Here is a 16005-nt window from a genome sequence, read left to right as displayed (position 1 = left end):
CAGTGCCAATCTAAGCTCGGGTGTTGCTCAATGTCGCTTAATTGTAACTGACGTCACAATGTGCATTTGGGATCCATATTGCCTTCATGATAATGCTACTCTTGGAAATTTATTTGATAATCTATCATTTGTAACTTTCCTAAAATATCATGAGAACCTCATCATCGCCTACACAAGAAAACAGTATCGTCGGAATTAGTGACAATCTAGAAATCTAGGATTCATTACAATTAAAATAATAATGAACTGTGGGAATAGATGACTTACAAAAAGATGAACAACAACAAATTCCTGTAAACCCTATATGCAAGTATCACTTTGGTTTCTCATTTCTGACTTGCCCTGTTCTGATGTATACATACAGCTAAATCTAAAAATATATGTACAGAACTGTCGCCAAAATATTAAACATTAAACAGTTTAGAGCAATTACCCTCTGATGCAAAATAAAAGCACACAAAAATAGAGGCAACGAGCACATGGATGGCAGCAAGTTCTTCATGTCAACTCTTCTGAGTGCACCTTTCACCATGCAAGAAAAGCACATAAAACAAAATTGACTTCAGGTTTGCACCATTGCGGCAATACATAATATAATAAATCATTGTTAAATTTGCACAAAGCTGGTCGTAAACGGAAACAAATTTAGGGGGAACTCACCGTAAGCCTGCTGGGATAGAAGGCGATGATGTCCTCCACATGAAGGCTAATAGGGAAATATCCCATCGTGTAGCTGCATATGAACCTGCACGACATCACTTCAATTTCATGTTGTGAGATCGAACCCCCTCTCACCGGTCCATTATAAACACATGGTATTATAGAAAACTTTACAGCTAAAAAAATTAAGGGATGTTTTCACAACTATAAAACCAGATGACAGTCTAACTTGCCTAACCTAAAACTAAACCACCATGCTAGCAAGAAACATTTGTCTGCCTAGTGCCTGCTTGCAATCGGAATAACAACATCACTATACAGAGGGTTAAAAATAACGCATGGAAGGTTTACTTCGTTGGTGAAAGCATAGATCGAGTCAGTGTGAAGTACCTAATTGAGATGGCAAAAAGACATTGTACACGTCGAGCGAATCAGCGGCGACTCTGCTCCTTTCATGCATCCCCAACCAGTCGACTATATATCCGGCCGTGACCAGCTGGTGCATTCATGCCTGCAACCTCTCTCTTCCACCACAATACAAGATAGAGCCCCATGATCAAGAACACTGAACACTGCAAGAGCAAGTCATCACAAAATCGACACTGATCGAGCTTTTTTTTTTGTACCTATTGCAATCTACAAACAACATTCTGACGAATACCCACCTTCCGAGGTAGACAATTTGTGGAGGACAAATAGATGGATTCCGATGGCAGAGGGGAGCGAAGTAACCTATGCAAGTTTTTTGGTCGGAGTACGATAATCGGCAAAAGGAGGGAAACCAGCAAAAATGTTTTTCTTGAACTAATGCCCATAAAAGTGATTTTTTTTAACTTGATGGGGTTTGAGATCATAGATCTAGTATCAATATAATACTTGCTGAAGGTAACAAACTGAATAATCAGTGAGGATTCGATTGCCATAAATAAGAAGCAAGATTTATAGAGAGGTTAACCCTGGTTAGGAGCAAGAAGAATGGAGAGTTACCTGCGCACAGAAGGCTGAATGATGAAACTCAAGGGGGTGCTCCCTCTCCACTAATAACAATTCCTCCTAATTGGAGATGGCCAAGAAGTCAATCTCTAAGAAAAACCAACAAACCAGAACATGATAATGCTTCAAGAAGTAACAAGATTCGTTTATTCTTAAGAAAAAATAGATATAAAATCTACTATCGGAGAGATTTCTTTCCTAAGCTTTTAATATGGCAAAAAATTTAGTTCTAGATGCCACAAAAAACATTGGCAGCCAACATCTTGTGTAATATTATACTTAATTAAACTATTAATTAATAAATTATCAAACCTCTGAAATGATAACAAAAATGAATTGCACACATCCATAGAGGGAATATCACAATAATTGACTGTTGACACCAAAAAACAACATCATCTAGATGTCCCATGCTCAACCATGACCTTGACAATCATAGCAACATCCTGCATTGTTCTGAATTGAGGTATAATTGCAGTCATATAATTATGTACTTAACGACTAAACAAGGAAGAAGCGGGATTTGGCACTATGATGAGATTTTTGGCACATGATAAACTAAATAGTATTTAGGTAAAACAAGTCTTATATGCACGTGGACATAATTAGCTGAAGATGGTTGGTCTTGAAATTCTCATTGACACTCAACGTTAGGACATGGAACTTGAAAACAGAATAGCAAGTTATACTGCTGGAAAACCATAGGGTAATTATCATGGAAAGGATATGGCAGAATTGGTTCTAAAGTTATAATGTTCATCCAGGAACAAAATCTGTTTCTAGCATCCATTATAGTAGTAACCATGAAGACCTTGCATCTGGTTTCTGGTGACGTTACAAAATAAAAGTAAGTCTTGCTTGACACTCCCATAACACAAATACTATGACTACAAAAAAATTGCAGTTCATTCTTTCATGGTAAATTGACGGGATGTACTCATTTTCATCAACTATACATGACATATTCTGTGTTAGAAGTCTTTATTACTAAATAGCTACTCATCCATTCGGTTGAGTAGAGATAAAAGTAATATTTCTTCAAAATCTTTAGAGAAGGAAAAGGGGACAAAGGTTAAATCCCTAGAATTACAGTACTCTCAAGTATAAATTAAAATGGGAATACAAGATAAATCCCTAGAATTACAATATTCAGGACAACTGAATACTACTTTGCGTATAAATGGAAAAAGGGGTGCATTTTTTCTCAGTAGCAATAATTAATCCATCAATATTATTATGTTAATGTTAATCACAATGTACGCTTTTTTGTACAGGACAACTGAAAACAACTTTGTGTTGGTTCATCGCAGTTGCTGCTTTTCTAGCTTGTGCTCCCCTTCGATGGTTCAACCTGGATTGATTTGCACAGAGTTCAATGTTAAATCTAGTGAAAATAAAACAAGAGGATCATATATGGATGAACGAGGTGTGGATTATGGGAGAAGGAAACTGGATGGGGAGAAGGCCAACGAATGAGAGATATCAGTAAGGGAAAAGTCGTGGACCAACCTGGGCGTCCTACGCTGCACGGTGCAGCCTCCGACACGGTTCCTCCCCTGGGCGTCCTGGCGCCACGGTTTGTTGAGGAGGGTGGCGGCGTGTGCGTCCCCAGAGCATAGAGGAAACGACGGCTCCTTCCGAGGCACTGACTACGCGGAAAAAATGGTGGCGGCGAGAGGGACGGCGGTGGCGGCGCGAGGGACGGGGACGGCTGGGATGGCCAGCGAGGTTGGAGGTGAGGCGGCGGCGCGATTGGATACAGAACCAGAGGAGATTAATGTGAGACCTTTTTCAGGAGTCACATATGGCAAGAAATAATTTCTAATTAATTTGTATTGATCCCTGATTTGATACGTGAGGCAAATAGGGAAAGTGGAGGAGGGAATTGCCTCGAAAAGCGATCGAACGGTGGCTGCGAGAGTGGAGACAATGAGATAAGATGGATGGATCAGATGTGTTCAATGACGACCACCAAATTGCGTTGAGTGTTAAACGACCAACTCCCATTTAATAGTAAAGAATTGTACTCCACTTGTTTTGTGTTAATCCATGAGACAAAGTTAGGACCAAAGAATATATCAAATGGTCCTATAGAACTCATACTATCGAGACAGTCGGCGGCCTAGTCTGCATCTGGAAAAAATACTAAGAGCGTCTTTGATTCATAGGATAGGAAAATCATAGGAATAAAAAAAGTATATGATTGAAATGTCATGGTTACTTCAATCCTATGGGAAAATGAAGTGTATTTGATTGCAGCAAAGGATATTTTCCATCAGGTATGATCTCATGTTTTTTTCCTATAGGATTTACACTACAATATTCCTATAGGATTAGTTCCTACATGATATGTTCTATGAATCAAACAACATGTGTAGAAAATTTTCTTATAAGATTTAAATCTTACACTATTCATATGCAATTCATATGAATCAAAGGAGCCCTAAAAAGAGTACATTAATACTTCCTAAACATGAGTCCAACAATAAGTGTACCTTTAACATATCTGAAAATTCTCTTTGCAGGTGTTCAATTAGAAGTGGTAGGTGCAAGAAGATATTAACATACTTTGTTCACTGAAAATGATAAGTCAACACGTGTCAATTTCAATTATTGCAAGGCACCAAGGATATTCCTATAATAATGGTCGTATTTGGGTCCAAGAGAAGACCCTCTAGTCAATGATACTTTATCGGGATTGTACTATGGTGTCGGAGCACACTTGGACTTGCTCATACCAACTTCTGAAAGAAAATCGGCAGCATTCTTTTCATGAGTTATGATGATACCGGCTGAAATATGTTTGAAAACAACATGTAGTTGGATGGTTAGTAGGATTGTGGCACCTCGAGCCTAACAGAGTTTAATTTTCAGATTTAACACTTTGGTATTTTATAAAAGGCAGAATATTATTTCAGTAGTACTTGATGTTCCCGTTGACAACGAGGCGGCTGTGGTGACTCCATCAATCTCAAGACCGCAGGATGAGTTTGTTATAATCATTTTATGTCATATAAGTCGGGTGTGCGTGCAATCATAGGGGTGAGTGTATATATGTATTTGTGAGCCTCCCGTTTGTACTGTATTCAAAAATAAAAAAAGTTGAATGTTTGTTAATTCTATGTTCAAGAAAAGTGTATGTCACCAAGTCCTTAAGGGCTCACTCAAATCACGAGATAAATGTGAAATAGCCTTATCAAAGGAACTAGTCGTGATAATATCATCAAGATATACCAAGGAAAAGACATTAATTGGTATGTGATATGTAGTGGAGAAAGAATGATGTCTCTCCTGTAAACCCCCGACATTTATTTTTTGCAAGATTGCCTAGTTAATGGATAAACAAGGTAGTAGTACTTCTTTCGTCGTGGTTTATTTTTTGCTCAAATTCACTATCGAAGGATGTGTGCATGACCTATAAACCGGAACGGAGAAAGTATTAGCTAGGTACCAGGCATGACAAAAATCCTCGGGACTAATCTGACAACTTCGGTAACAACGTCATCACGAACAAACCTAATAATCCGACCCGAAACAATCACACAAGGTACGAATCGATTTTCAATTTAACTAGCCATGTTCAAACATAACAAATGAACTATATCAGTTCTCATTTAGTCTGCCAACAGCAGGACCCCGGAGCCTTTCTTGTCGTCGCTGCTGCGCATCCACGCTCGCCCGCCGCAACGCGCAGTGAGACCTTTGTGCGCTTTGCTGGCCGTCCGCCCTTCACCCGTGCTTTGCATCTGGTCGACCACGCTGGAAATTTCCAAGAGATCCGGCCAGGTGTACTATTCAAAGGTCACAAACGAAAGAAATTCCACCGAAAATCCTAGGAGAAATTGCCACAAGAATCATGTTCCAAACGAGTACTTATGTTAGTCCCAGCAGCATGGCCGTCTGTACTAGGCCCAAAGCGTCTAAAGTATTTTGTTGCTGAATCTGCCCACATTACTAAGCCCACTTATTCTGTCATATAACATTTCTAGTTGAGATCAGCAAGATCGGTCGTGCTTGTCCATTAAAATAGCTAGAATATACCTCCTCTCTCCTAAAATGTAACGTACCGTTTTTGATCGATTTTTCATGCACGACTTTGACCACTACTATATCCCAAATAATATGATTTTAGGATGCACAAATGGTAAAATTGCATTTATCATGCAAATCTCTTTTATTTTATATAAATTTATACAAATTTTGTGAACATATTATAAGAAGAAGCAATAATCGAAGTTTTAAATTGGTGACTAACGATATTTAAGCGCCTTACTGATGGGGTTCGTAGCATAGAAAACAAAAAAATTCCTACCGCAAGACGAATAAATCCAAGATCTAATCTATGGAACACCCAAGATCTAATCTACAAGATCGGAGCAACGAGATTGATATGAGACTAACCCTTGAAGATTTCCAAAGCCTACGAGATTAGATCTCGTTGTTGGTGTAGACGATCATCCCCGGTGCTGCAATCCGGCAGCACTTCCGTACTCGGTCGCGCGTACGGTGTCGATGAAGCCCTTCCTCTCCCCGTTCCAGCGGGCAGCGGAGGTGTGGTAGATCTCCACGGAATCCCAGCAGCACGACGGCGTGGTGGTGGTGGTGGAGGAGAAAAACTGCAGGGCTTCGCCAAGCCGGTACAGCACTATGGAGGAGAGAGGGGGCGGCCAGAGCTAGGTCTGAAGGGGTGAACGCCCCCTTTGACAAGGTATTAATTTGTCAATGCCTACGGATTGTAGACTAGGGTTTAGTTGGATGTAGAGGGCAAGTAGATCTCGAAGGTTTCAGCCGAAAAGTGCTCGACGAATATGGAAACTAGGGTTTGAGAAACAATGATTCGATGCTTTCTGTGTCCCTCGACTCCCCCTTATATAGGAGGCGGAGCCGAGGGATTCATATCGTACAAGTTACAGAGTCCGGGAAGGTTTCTAACTCCTCCCGCAAGATTACAAATAATGCTTCCTATTACAACTCTAGCTTTCCTTAACAATATCTTGGGCTTCCGAGTCTTCTTATTCTTCGGATAGTGGGCCTTCAGTAAACCCCGGGTACTATCATCGGCAGGCCCATTGAGGATGCCTATGTCAGTAGCCCCCGAGATTTTGCTTGAATCGTAGAGTCAGGAAAAATCTCCGCAGTTTATTTTTTACTCGACAACTTAAAATCTTTCTATATTTCTTCACATAAATTTCTATATTGTACAGGGATAATGGTAATTGGGGCTAGTTCATCTGACGGATCAGGTACTAGTTAACTGCTCTAGTGGCAATCCGCAAAAACCTACTTCAAAATCATGTCCCTGGACATGATCTCGGGATGCTGGTGTAAACTTCGACAGGTGCCGCTTAAGGTCTTACCATTCTGTCGAGTCCCAATTAAATTTATCGGGTACCTAACGCGTCCGTTAGGATTTTTCTTCGTATCTGTTGATACGGATAAAAGTAGCAGACCGACGTCAGAGACGGCGCCACGCCTCACAGAACGGATCTGGGGTCTTACCTTCGCAAAGTTTTGCGGCATTCAGAAATTGATCGCAACTTTGGCATTCTGAAAATATATTGTCGAGTGCTTATTCGGCTGTTGGAATGACACATTTTATTGAGTCAAAGATGACTTATATTGCTTTTCCGATGGGAGTATATGCAGAGTTATTTATAACTCGAAATATACTCTTTTGCTCTTCTATCTTTCCTTTTTATAATTTCATCGGGCACGCGAACAGCGTTCCCGATGGGAGTAGCCCCCGAGGCTACAACCAAGGACTTGTGCTTGGTTGTAGGCTCCACGCCTTATGCCGCTATATTTTCTTTTTCTCCCGAAGTTTTATAATTTCTCGGGTGCGCGAACAGCGCTCCCGATGGGAGTAGTCCCCGAGGCTATGAACAAATATTTGTATTTGATCATAGGCTCATGCCATTTCTATTTTGTCTTTCTTGATCATTTCATTTTTTCAGAGTAGCCCCCGAGCATTTAATCAAAAACTTGTATTTGATCAAAGGCTCTCGAATATTTTTCATGTCGCCTTTTTATGCCGTTGTTGAGTCGAATTTTTCTCTCTGACAAGGTGACGTTGTTGCTGACGATAGCCACGATTGCGAATCCGAAAATTGCGAGAAGTTTTCTCCCGCTGCCTTGCGGGCCCAAATTATCCATTATCTTGACACGTCGTGTAGGTGGGGGACACACGTCCTCCGCTTTTCCTGGCGCACGTACCGTAACTTCTCCAGTGTTAAAATACTTTTTTACCCTTGTTTCTACGTGGTTATCATCAGCCACACCCCTTTTCCATCCAACGGTCTGCCGCTTCACCGCACCTCTATATAAGATCTCCTTCTTCTTCCTCGAGCACTTCCGCTCGCGCCGTTCTCCTACTCTCCTCTGCAAAACCTCCTCCTGCGCCCCACAATTCCCTAAGCTCATCTTCTCCAAGCTGTATTCCTGCGCCATTGTTGATGCCACCGCGTTGGTTGATCAAGCGCAGCACGCCTGAATCGTCAATGGCTGCCGTAGATCTGGGAAGCGCGGAGTGGGAAAGGTCCAAAATTTCCTCTCAGGACATCAATCTCTTGAAGAAGCTAGGGATTAGCAAGAAGCCCAAAGCGCTGTGCTTCCCTAGTGAAGAAAGCTACCCAACCCCTCCAATGGGGTATCGGGTAAGTTTCGTCGACCATCTCATCCGCGGTCTTTCCGCCCCCATTCATCCTTTTCTCCGTGGACTGCTGTTTGTTTATGGTCTTCAACTTCACCACCTCACGCCCAACTCAATCCTCCATATCTCCATTTTCATCACCCTCTGTGAGGCTTTCCTTGGCGTCCAGCCTAACTGGGCGCTATGGAAGCGCATTTTCTTTTGTCGCCGCAATGGCTCTCCCAATGTCGCCTATAATATAGGCGGCGTTGTTATATCTGTTCGCCCCACAGTCGATTACTTCGACGTCAAACTCCCTGACTCAGTTCAAGGGTGGCGCAAGAAGTGGTTGTACATTCAGGAGGAGAACCATGGATGCGCTGAAGACAACATCCCTCCTTTCGATGGTGCCGAGAAAATCCTTCGCCGCCGCTCCTGGGATGCGAGAGGCTACCGAAGAAGAAAAACATCGACAGAGGCCTTGATGACTCGCATCCATGAGTTGCAAAATACTCGCGGCAAAGAATTGTCGGGTATCCAAATCACGGCGTATTTTCTTAGAACCGAGTGCAGCCTCTTCGGGCTCGCAAAAACCCTCTCCGGAAGTATGTCGGCGACGAGGACGCAGATCGGTTGTCGGTAGATTTGGAGGTCAAGGATTTAGAAAAGCTTGTCCAAAAAATCTCCTCTCTCAGCAAAAAGATTCTGTCCCTTCTTCTTGTCGTGTAAAACCGTACGGCGCCACCAATGCGCTTCCCAAGGTAAACTTTGTCGATTGATTTGTTATTGCCTTGCTATCTTTTTGTAACTCCTTTTTTGACATCTTCCCCTGTTTTTATATAGAACCATCCAAATCTTGTCTCGCTTCCTCCCCTTCCTGAGGGTCGAGAAGTCGAGGAAAGGGCCGTTATCACCGACGACAACCAAGATGCCCCCTCTTTTGTGAATGAACCCGCAGATTCTCGAAAATCTGCGGGATCTTATGAAAAGGAGGCTGCCTCTGAAGGCACTGCATCGGCACAATCTCCTCCTCCTGCTTGTTTCTCCAAAGAACAAAAGGAAAAGGAATGATGTCGAAGATTCCGGCACCTCCAAAGCCGAAGAAGCTGTTCCTTCACATCAGAAGGCAGCTTATGATCCATACCTTGAGGCCCTCATCAGTTCGTAAGTCACTTTTTTTTTTACTCGAAGATTTTTGTCTATCTTGCTTTTTATGCTGCCAACATTTAATCGCAGTGATGATGAGGAAGAAGTACCAGCTTTTGATGTGGCTGCTTGAACGAGTACGTCACATACTCTAGTTGTTTCGGAGACGCCAGTTGAAGGGGAGGAATTCTCGCCTCCTCAACAAAATGTCGGCGTTCCTACACCTCCTTCAAGCCCCCTTGTTCCTTCACCAAAAAGGGCAAGGATTGAAACAATCCCGGAGCCTACTCTCCAATTGAGTAGCTCCTCTAACCCTCTCTTGGATGATGTAAATTCTTAATTTTATTTTCACTGTCTATATTTTTTCTGTTTGCTTCTTTATGCCATCATATTTTTCCCATATCGACATTTTTTCTTTGTCCTTCTTTGACAGCCTATGATCAAAGAGCTTATTCGCATCGGTGCCCAATTCATTGGGTACCGTGAGTATGCCAGTAAGACTGAAGGTAATGCCTTGCTGCTTATTTTTTCCCTTGCCTTCTTACTCCTTTGTTGTCGATGTTTTTTAACTAAATTTTATCTTTTCTTGGCAGAAAAACTGGCGGAGGCCAACGAGCGTGCCAATGCACTTGCTCAAAAATTAGAGCAAAGTGAAGAGGCTCGTAAGAAAGCCGAATCAGATGCTATTCAAGCTAGAGCAGAGGCTGACAAGGCCAAGGCCGATGCTGCTGGTGTCGAAGATCTTAAGAAAAATTTCACGATGCCGAAACTTCGCTGAGCGAGCATATAGCCGCACAATCTGCTCGCGAGGAAGCGATTATTAAACGCCTAAGGTCGCAGAACCGTCGCTTTGTCAGTAAGTATCTGGACCACTTCACATCCTTTGGACTTTCTTTCCTTCACTCATTTGTTGATCAATAGGTTTTTATCTTGACAGGTAAAACATCTCAAGAATTTGAACTTGAAGATCCCGACAATGATCCTCTTCTTGACGCCCTTTCGTTCCTTGAGTTTCATGGAACAGAAGCACGCGAGGGCATTGATCAAGCTAAAGCAGGGCTGTCGCGACTCTTCCCCTACTTCTTCCCGAAGAAAGAGGAACCCGCAACTTTCCTTGCTCTTGCCAAGTGCTTTAACCCACCAGAGGATCTTGGACTGAAGATGCGCCAGGAGAACATGAAGATTGCTGTCGAAAGCACTGTTGCCTTGGTCGCTGATAGCCAACAAACTATTGACTCGGCGAAAGTGGGCGACACAGAACAGATAGAGCAGGCAAAATGGCGATCGTTGATCAAGGCGGCAAAGCCCAACACGAAGAAAATCCTGTCCTATCACGGGATCAAGCCATCTTCAACTCCTAGCTCATCATAGCCGGAGGTCTAGTTGAATGCCCCTTCTTTTTATTTTTCCTGTTTCTTTAGCTATTGTCGCCATATTAGCTTTGGCGACGGTTTCCTTAGTAGTCCTTTTGAAGAACTCCTTCTGTAATATCCATGTAAATTTCTTGAAGATCAATGGAATTCTGTCTTGTGCAATCCTTTGATATTGGTGTTTTCTTTTCCAGTTGATATTTGATAACTACTCTGTCAATCCTTATTCTGCCGATACTTCTCCTGCTTCCTCCTTCTCGAAGAAAACACTAGTCAATGATAACCTCATCGAAGGTTCTTCAAGACAACATTTGTCGCAAGATTTGCAAGAATTGCGCCAGCAACTCCAATCCATGAAGAAACAAACTCTTGCGATGATGGAACAATCTCGACAAGCATCCGAGAGAGAAAAAATTGCCCTTCAACAAGCAAAAGAAGCTATTGCTGCAAAGGATGCTGCTGTTGCTGAGGCTACCGAAGCTTCCTCTCGAGAAAATTATATGCTTCAACTAATGACTGACGCCATCCTGGACATGACAGGTATGTTTCTTGTTCATAACCATGATGGATGTTATATTTGCTATTTTTCCTTCCTTATCAATTTATTTGCCGTACCAGGCTCATTTTTGGATACTGCTGCCGAAGATCAACGTGTTGAAGCTCGAGCCAATGTTCTGCTCAGACTGGCTGCACAACATGGTTCTAACTTTTGGGTTACTCCTGAGCGTACCCGCCAAATTGTCAGATTCCAAGATCGCGCGGCTCAGGTCCGTGACTTCCTTGACTTCTGTACGAAGACTTTATTTTTAGTTTATGGAACCATGTTTCCTCGCAACAAGATGCCAGAAACTCTTCCTGCATTAATGGAAAAATTTCGAGATGCTCCTCGAATCCATGGCTTTGTGCGGGCTCAACTTTCTGCTGGCGCAAGATTTGCTATGATGATGATAAAGATTTGCTATCCAAAATTGCCTATGAATCAAATTGTTCCCACGTGCTTGGCTAAAATGTCGAAGAAAAAGAGAAACATGAGCAAGATTGATGATCTGGTGACTCCTGTAGCCGAAGATATGATGGATGAACTTCTTCGGATGGATGCTGAGTTCTTCGTGAAGGGTAGCTATGCCGAGCACAGTACTCGTCCTTCCAATGAACGAGTAACCATAGACCATGTGCTAGGTATCCATTGAGGGGTTTTCCCTTTTTCTTGTTGTAGTTTCACCATTGACACGTCTTTGTAAAGATGATCTATATTGTAAAACTGTCAACTCTGTAAGTATGTATTGTTTCTATTTTTTATCGTCTAGCCCCCGAGCCTTTGGCTGGAGCTTGTACTATTTTGGTATCCCGAGGATTTTTCTCTTACTGCGAGAAGGTATATATATTTTGCTTATCAATGGGCATGAGCCCCCGAGTGTCTTGGTGGTGACGTTCTATATTTTTGTTGCGAGGTTTTCAGACCAAAGCAATAATATTTTGACGAGTACGCTATATTTACAGTTGTTAGCTTCCGATGTTCTATTTGGCGAGGTATTCTTGTACCAAGGCGAAATATTTCGGTAAGTCTAGTTTATCTATATTGTATATATTTTGTAACTTGAATACATTGAGCCCCCGAGCGTGTCGAAGAATAAGAAATATATCTCCACTATCTTTATTATATTGCAGCACCGCGAGCCCGCCTCATTAAAAACCTTTCTCGGCCCCACTCGGTGCCCCGAAAAAGGAAAAGAGTGCGTCTGAAAACTCGCGGGTGTTTCAGTACATTGTATTTTTACAAGGAGGACTATATTTTGACACTAAGCGTAAAAACGCCTTAGCTGTGCCACGTTCCAGGGGTTTTTCTCGGGAACTCCTGTCTTCTTGTCTTTTATCCTGTACGCTCCTCCTTCGATTACTTTCGTAATTACGTAAGGGCCAAGCCATGGTGACTCGAGTTTTTCAGTACGCTCTTGATTGAGTCGCAAAACTAGGTCTCCAACTTGAAAGGATCTTGGTCGCAAACGTCGACTGTGATAGTTTTTCAGGTCCTGCTGATATTTAGTTACCCTTGATAATACTTCGTCTCGAGCTTCGTCGAGTGCGTCGACGTCGTCTTCCAAAGCTTTCCTGGAAACTTCTTCGTTGTACTCTGTGACTCTGGGGGAGTCGTGCTCTATTTCTATCGGCAGTACTGCCTCTGCTCCGTGGACTAGGAAGAACGGGGTCTCCTGTGTTGCTGTATTTGGTGTTGTTCGGATGCTCCATAACACACTTGGTAACTCTTCTGGCCAGGTATGTCGAGCTTTTTCCAGTGGTCCTAACAAGCGTTTCTTGATGCCATTGCAGATGATGCCATTGGCTTTCTCGACTTGACCATTGGTTTGAGGATGTGCAACTGACGCGAAGTGCAATTTGATGCCTACCTCTGCACAGTACGCCTTGAACTCCTTTGACGTAAAGTTGCTGCCATTGTCTGTGCCGATGCTGTGAGGTACTCCAAATCGAAAAACGATGTCCTTTACGAACTTTATTGCTGATGCTGCATCTGGTGAATTTATCGGCTTTACTTCTATCCACTTGGTGAATTTGTCAACAGCAACCAACATGTACTCGTATCCTCCTGGCGAAGCTTTGTGTAATTTTCCCACCATATCGAGACCCCATTGAGCAAAAGGCCAAGATAAGGGTATTGGCATTAATTCTGCTGCCGGAGAGTGAGGTTTTGCGGCAAATCTCTGACATGCGTCACAAGTTCGCACTATCTCCTTCGCGTCCTCAATTGCTGTCAACCAGTAGAATCCTGCTCGAAAAACTTTGGCTGCAATAGCTCGACTGCTCGCGTGGTGGCCACATACTCCTTCGTGTACGTCCTTCAGAATTATCCTTCCTTCTTCGGGTGTGACGCACCTTTGTAACACACCCGAGATACTGCGTTTGTACAACTCCCCTTTGACCACCGTGAAAGCTTTGGATCGCCTAATAACTCGCCTTGCTTCAACTGGATCATTGGGTATTGTCTTTCTTAAGATGTATGATATGTACGTTTGCATCCACGGGATTTGTACCATCAGTACTAGATCCTGTGCCTCGTCTTCTTCTTCCAATGCTTCTTTCACAGCCCCCGAGGGTTTCTCGCTCTTCTCTTTCTTTGTTAATTTCTTCGGCTTCGTGGACCTCTCTGTTATTTCTTCCCAGAACACACCTGGGGGAATTGCGAGGCACTGCGACCCGATGTTTGCAAGAACATCGGCTTCATCATTGCTCAGCCTACTGATATGGTTTACTTCGCATCCGTCAAACAGCTTCTCCAGCTCATTATACATCTCTTTGTACGCCACCATGCTGTCATTGACCGCATCACATTGGTTCATGACTTGCTGAGCTACCAATTGTGAGTCGCCAAATATTTTTAGTCGAGTTGCGCCACAGGCTTTCGCCATCTTCATCCCATTTATAAGGGCTTCATATTCTGCCTCATTATTAGATGCGTTTGGGAACGTCATCCGCAAGACGTATTTCAATTTGTCGCCTTCAGGTGATATGAGTATTACCCCTGCTCCAGCTCCTTCTAACCTTTTGGACCCGTCGAAGTTCATAGTCCAGGTTCTCGATAAATCCGGAGGTCCTGTGTTTTGCAACTCCATCCACTCTGCGATGAAGTCTGGTAGAATTTGTGACTTTATTGCCTTTCTTTTTTCATACGTGATGTCCCGAGGAGAAAGTTCTATTCCCCAAAGGGAGACACGGCCTGTAGCTTCGGATTATTGAGTATGTTGGATAAAGGCGCCTCATTGACCACTATTATCGGATGCGCCGAAAAATAGTGGCGCAATTTTCTTGCGGTTGTGAATACTCCATATGCTAGCTTTTGGTACTGCGGGTACCTCTGTTTTGAAGGCGATAATACTTCGCTAATGAAATATACTGGCCTCTGCACTCCATGGAGTTTTCCTTCTTCTTCTCTTTCGACAACTAGTGCCGTGCTGACCACCTGAGGTGTAGCCACAATATATAACAGGAGCGGTTCTTTCTCTTTTGGCGCCACTAGAATTGGTGGTGTCGAAATTTTCCGTTTGAGGTCCTCGAAAGCCCTATCTGCCTCTTCGTTCCACTGGAACTTCTCTCCTTGTTTGATTAGGGCGTAGAATGGTAACGCCTTTTCTCCCAGCCTGGCGATGAATCTGCTTAAAGCTGCGACTCGCCCAGTTAACTGCTGTATTTCCTTCAACTTTGTTGGCTTTCTCATTGTTACGACAGCTTGGATTTTTTCGGGATTTGCTTCAATCCCTCTTGCTGAAACTAGGAACCCGAGAAGTTCTCCTGCAGGGACGCCGAAAGAACATTTCGTCGGATTCAACTTGAGACAAAATTTGTCGAGGTTGTCGAAAGTTTCCTTCAAGTCCTCGATTAATGTTGCCCCCTTTTTTGATGTGATGACGACGTCGTCGATGCATACTTGTACATTTTTCCCAATCTGTGTTGCTAGGCACTTCTGCATCATCCGTTGATATGTTGCTCCCGCGTTTTTCAACCCGAAGGGCATTGTTTTGTAACAAAATACGCCATACGGTGTGATGAACGCTGTTTTGGCTTTGTCGTCTTCTTTTAATCTGATCTGATTGTAACCAGAATATGCGTCCAAGAAGGAAAGACGTTCACATCCTGCCGTGGAGTCGATAATCTGATCGATCCTTGGGAGGGGAAAGTGATCCTTTGGACAATGTTTATTGAGGCACGTAAAGTCGACACACATGCGAAGGACTTTCGTGTTTTTCTTCGGCACCATCACTGGGTTAGCTACCCAAGTGGCCTCAGTAGATATCTCTTTGATGAAACCAGCTTCTCTAAGTCGATCAATTTCTGACAGCATGGCTTTGCGGTTTGGTTCCGAAAAACGCCGCAAAGGTTGCTTGATTGGTCTCGCAATAGGATCCAAGTTTAGGTGGTGCTCGGCAAGTTCCCTGGGTACTCCTGGCATGTCAGCTGGACACCATGCGAAGATTTTCCAGTGCTCACGGAGGAACTCGACGAGCGCGCTTTCCTATGCGAGGTCCATGTTTGTTGCGATGGACGTCGTTTTCTTCGGATCTGTCGGGTGAATCTGCACTTCCTTAGAATCTTTTGCTGTATTGAAAGTTGATTCCTTGTTGGGCCTCCCTACGTCTGGCAGCACATCATAATCAGTCATGAGCCTTGACGCTGCGTACTCTGCCTGCATCCCGAAAG

Source organism: Lolium rigidum, unplaced genomic scaffold (assembly GCF_022539505.1).
Source record: "Lolium rigidum isolate FL_2022 unplaced genomic scaffold, APGP_CSIRO_Lrig_0.1 contig_8472_1, whole genome shotgun sequence".
Lineage (NCBI taxonomy): Eukaryota > Viridiplantae > Streptophyta > Magnoliopsida > Poales > Poaceae > Lolium > Lolium rigidum.
Note: the sequence above shows the minus strand (reverse complement) of the source record.